Genomic DNA, 4,867 nt, shown 5'->3' with positions numbered 1-4,867 from the left:
TTGTATATGAAATGCTGTCCCTGAAGTAATCCATAAAGCCACAAACCTCTCTTTCAAATCCCTCCTCAAAACTCACTTCTGCTGTGAACCCTACCAGAAAGCAGTCAACCAACAATGACTAGGTAGAGCAGCAGCTGGGCATAGCTGATATTTTTATTTTTAAAAAATCAAATAACTTGGACCAATCAACATGTGCACAGTAAGCTATGTAACTGTGTGATCTCTTTACTGTTTACCCTTATTCTTCCACTCTCTTTTGGTTCGTCATTTTCACTTATTTTTTCTCTCGAGTTAGACTGAGTTCTTTGGGCCAGGAACCATGAATTCCTGTGGGTTTATACAGTTCTGGAATGATGGGGGTGAGGGAATACTTACTGGAGCCTCTTGGTGCTACCCAAATATGAATAATAATGCAAATCACAATAAAAATATAAGTGGGGCCTGCCTCATCCACATAAATCCACTCCACGACTGGAATGTAGCCCCTCTAGGGTAGATGGAAATACATATTTTACCAGCAGTTCTACACAATAATTTGGGAAAGAAAAGTAATGTATGCATTTGAAACTATGAGGGAAATTTTAGATTGGCACAACATAATTGCCTGTAGTGGAATTTGGACATGAGGATACTGGGGCTAACACATTACAAAATTGCTTTGGAATCTTTAATAAATATAAGCAGTGGAAGCATCTCAGATTTACATCCCATCTTAAAGGTGGATCACCAGCAGTGGAAATTCAGCTGTTGCAGAATTTAAACCATCTGTATTGCAGAGATTTGTTGACTTGCTGAAGGCAATAAAAAAACATTGCATGGGTCATTTTTCACTTCCCTTTCTGCCAATATCAAATACCAGCATTGTTAGCATTGTTAAAATTCAGAAACATGCCACTTTTTACCACTAAAAAAAAAAAGTGCTGACCTAGCCAGCAAGATCAGTAATTGAAATAGTTGTCAAAAGCAGGAAGTCTCCGCGACTCAGGCTCTAAGCAATGGCATAGTAAATTTCACCCAGATTTCTGATGTCCTAAAATGTCTGAACTAGCTCTCATATTAATGAGAAAGATAAAAAATATGTATTGACTACTGGAGAGAACTTTTCTACCATGCCCACTAAAATGAATCTTTTCAATGTATTTAAAAAAATTTTTTTTTTTTAAATTTCTTGTAATCCTAACCTAACTACCACAAAGTTCCCCTATTTCCTTTCTCATAAACTCTTGGACAATTACTGATTTTTAAAAGGATTTACTGTATATGCCTTTGGTTATTTTTGTTCTATTTCTCCTTCTCAAATGAATTAAGGTACATAAACAGGCCACAGGTATTTAGGCTTCTAAATTCTGATACCTCCTTCATACGGGGCCACAACCTCCTTTCTCTTTGTCTGACTTTTCTGTAGACTGAAATCCAATACTTTTGTCTGCATCTGCTGTTAAAAGACTTTTTTCTCCAGCCATGCCACAGCTCCCTTGTGGCTCATTAAGCACATTTACATTTGGCTCTTAAAATCTTAAACAGCCCATTTCACGCCTAGCAATAGTGTATCGATGAAAGAAGCACTCTACTTATGGCCTGTGTAATGACAGCAAGAACGTCTTTGACTTAGCCCTGGTCTAAACTACAGAGTTAGGCTGACATAAGGCCTGACTCTGTAAGCATCTACACTACAAACTTGCTCCCACTGATGTAAGTTGTCCACTACACTGACTTAATAACTCCACCTCAATGAGAGGTGTAGCATTTAATTTGACGTAGTTAGGTTGAAGCTGTGTCCATGTAGACGCTGTGTTGCTTACCTCACCTGTTGCCGCCTGGGGCTGACAGCTAAAACCCTAGCACCCAGGGCTGACAGCTGGAGACCTGCCGGACTGACAGCCCAAGCCCTGCCACCAGGGCTTATATCGACTGTTGCTGCCTTTCAGATACCATCCCACAATGCCCTACACTGACAGTTAAATCGGTGCAAGTGCTTCTGGTGAGGATGCATACCGCCAACACAAGAAGCATAGTGTGGACATACAAAAGCAGTTTAATTACTGCGGTGGCTGTAAGTGAATGTAATTTAGGTTAACTTACTTTTGTAGTGTAGACTTCCCTTAGACATCCCCACAAAGACCTTTTTCATATTTTTGGTGCCTTAAACAAAATCACATAATCAATATATTTGGCAAAAGGCAAGTTTGCTGCAGTAGTACTGAAGTTTTGAAAATGGTCAGTGCTTATTCTGCAGTACAGATAATTTGTCATAGCAAAATTAAGGTTACTGTGAAATTCAACTGAAAGCTACAAAAAAAGGTAAAAATCTGAATTTGGGATCGGTCCTAATCCTGAAGCCCTTCCATAGGTAAAACTCATATTAAAGTCCATGTGAATTACTCCTACATCAGGTCTGTAGGACTGGATTCTTAGGCACTGTATACTTGTGTTAATAACTTTGAAGCCCAAATGTAGATGGGTCATCTGCTACCACCAACATTCTTAATATTGTATTGATTATGCCTAAATTAGCAGGGTTACTAACACTACATAAATCTAATATAATACCATTAACAAATTAACACTTACCCTGATCCTATCTCCTTCCCAAATTCCCATTAAGAAGGAGGAGCCTTGCCATGTGTCTGGAAAGATAACAATTTCAGATTCTGGCAGAAAAGAGAAAGGAGACATTCCAGAGGAGAGAGGTCCCCACCAGTAAAGATGGTAGCTCCTTTGCTTTTATATTCCACTCTGTTCACACTACTGTTGATTGCAATTGCAGTAGCAAGGAATAAAAAGAGAGGCAATCACTCAAGTAACCCAGACCCAAACCATTTAGTGCTTTAAAGGTAACAGACATTATCTTGAGTAGCACCTGCCAGCCTATAGGCAGTTAGTGCACCTTGTGGAGCATAGGTGTAATAAGTTAACAAAATATTATCCTTAACGAGCAAGCTCTGAATCCTTAACTTACTTTATATTCCAAATGGTCCCTATATGCAGCTTCAAACAGTGTATCACACTAGTCCAGTCTAGAGGTAATAAGGACATGGACAAGTACAGTGATGTTTGCTTCACAAACAAACAGTTGCATTTGCCTTCATCGGAACAGACAGAAAAAAGATCTTCACTGCAACTGCCACAGACTCCTAAGTTGCAAACATAACTTCCAAATAGCAGACATCCACCATCAATGTCATGATTGATACAATTTTTAGCAATTCTTCTGTTGATTCCCAAAACTATCTCAATCTTATCTGGACTGAGCCTCAGTCAGGTAATTCTGATCACCCGTTCTCTGAGAAACACTATTCTCAGCTGCACTGTACCAATGGGATCAGCCATAATGGATATATAACTAGGTACCAGCTACATACTGCAGGTGCTGTATCCCCTATCTCAGGTAGAACCGTGAAGTACACTATATAAAAACACCTAGAGGTGCATGAACCCTGTCTAAAAAACCACCATTTAGGTTCCCTTGTACCAAAAGGAGAAAAGTCACTTCAAGACAGCCCCATTGACTGCTAAAAGGGACTGCAGATATGTCAACAATGCCTCCTGGTCAACTTCATCAAAGGCAGATGGCAGATTTAACAATATCAGAATAGACAATGTCTTTGTCCATAGCCTGGAGGATAACACTGATTAACAATATTAATGTAGTTTCACTCCCATAGCCAGAGCAACTAGGATTAAGGAACTGTGAAGACAGCAAATATTACTAAAGCTGTTTGGCTAAAATCTTCTGAATAATTTTTCCCAGATTATGAGATATGATACTGATCTATAATTTTTAGGTCATTTACAGACAGGGATATTTCTTGAGAAGGTGCCTTGCCAAAACCTCCTTAAGAAAACCTGGCATCCCACTCTCAGACAATGAAGCACCAACTATCTCCACCAATAATGGGCCCATTGTCCCAACACTGGCCAAGAGCAATGTGGGTCCAGTGTACAGGAGGTGGCCTGAAGCTCCCATTTCCATTTAGAGTCACCAACCAAAATTCAAGCAGAGATGAAGCTGTGTTTGTCCCTTCAAGACATTATCCACAGACTTAGAAAGCTCCATCCAAATCTGAATGATTTTATCTGCAGTGCAAACAACAAAGTCCTCCACTCTTTTTCCCAGATGGCATGAAGAGCAGGACCACTATGAGCCAACTTCCTGTGCAGGGCAGCTTCCTGCCTCCTGTCCAGAAGAAAGACTTGCATGGCTTTTTTTCTGCTGCAGCAGCCCAGGCTCCTCAGCATCTTTCCATTCTCACCTGGTCTGCCACAGCTACTTCCAGCCAATGGGAAAAGAGCCACCTCACATCCATCTTTCCCTCCCCTGCCTTTGCCTCTGTCTTTCTCCTTCCTTCTCTCTGTGTACAAAATAAATGAATGGCTGAGCTCAAGTTTAAAACCTGTCAATACAGTTTTCCCCATTCTTTTTTTCCTCCCACTGTGTCCATGTCTTCATTCTGTCTGCTGCCTCATTCCCACTCCTTCCTCCTCATTTATTTCAGAGCCCATGTTCACCATCACCTCTTCTCTACTTCTCTCTCCCTCTTTCCCTCTCCCCATCCCACACAACCTGTCCCTTACTTCTGCTCTGTGGGCACATGTGCATGAGAGCAAAAGGAAGAAAGGACAGAATGCTCACAAGAGCAAGCACTCTTGAAAAGCTGCTGTTCACTCCCTCTTCTGTGCAGCTGGAGATATCCTCCACTATATGTGACGTTCCTGATTCTAGACCTATCTAGAAACAGAAGCCCAAACAATAATTAAGCATTTTAGGAGAAATTAAGTCATCCAAAGTAAAAGAATGTTTGGTTCAGACTCCTTTCAAGATTTGGGTGAAATCTTTTGAGTCAGTTATTTTATTCAGATTTATACT

General features: G+C 40.4%; 1 long non-coding RNA gene across 1 annotated transcript; it reads right to left on the bottom strand.

The window, feature by feature from the left end:
- Positions 1-659: 659 nt before the first annotated feature.
- On the bottom strand, positions 660-2,656 carry LOC137154202 (uncharacterized). The gene is made up of 3 exons (XR_010920143.1): positions 2,572-2,656; positions 2,083-2,142; positions 660-791 (listed from the first exon to the last, which is right to left on the bottom strand). It is a non-coding gene; the product is annotated as an uncharacterized lncRNA (long non-coding RNA).
- Between the last annotated feature and the right edge of the window lie 2,211 nt (positions 2,657-4,867).

The sequence above is a fragment of the Emydura macquarii genome, unplaced genomic scaffold (genome assembly GCF_026122565.2).
Source record: "Emydura macquarii macquarii isolate MOO-44397 ecotype Brisbane River unplaced genomic scaffold, CSIRO-AGI_Emac_v2 contig_1253, whole genome shotgun sequence".
Lineage (NCBI taxonomy): Eukaryota > Metazoa > Chordata > Testudines > Chelidae > Emydura > Emydura macquarii.
The sequence above is the reverse complement of the archived record's forward strand: the minus strand, read 5'-3'. Positions and strand labels throughout refer to the sequence as shown.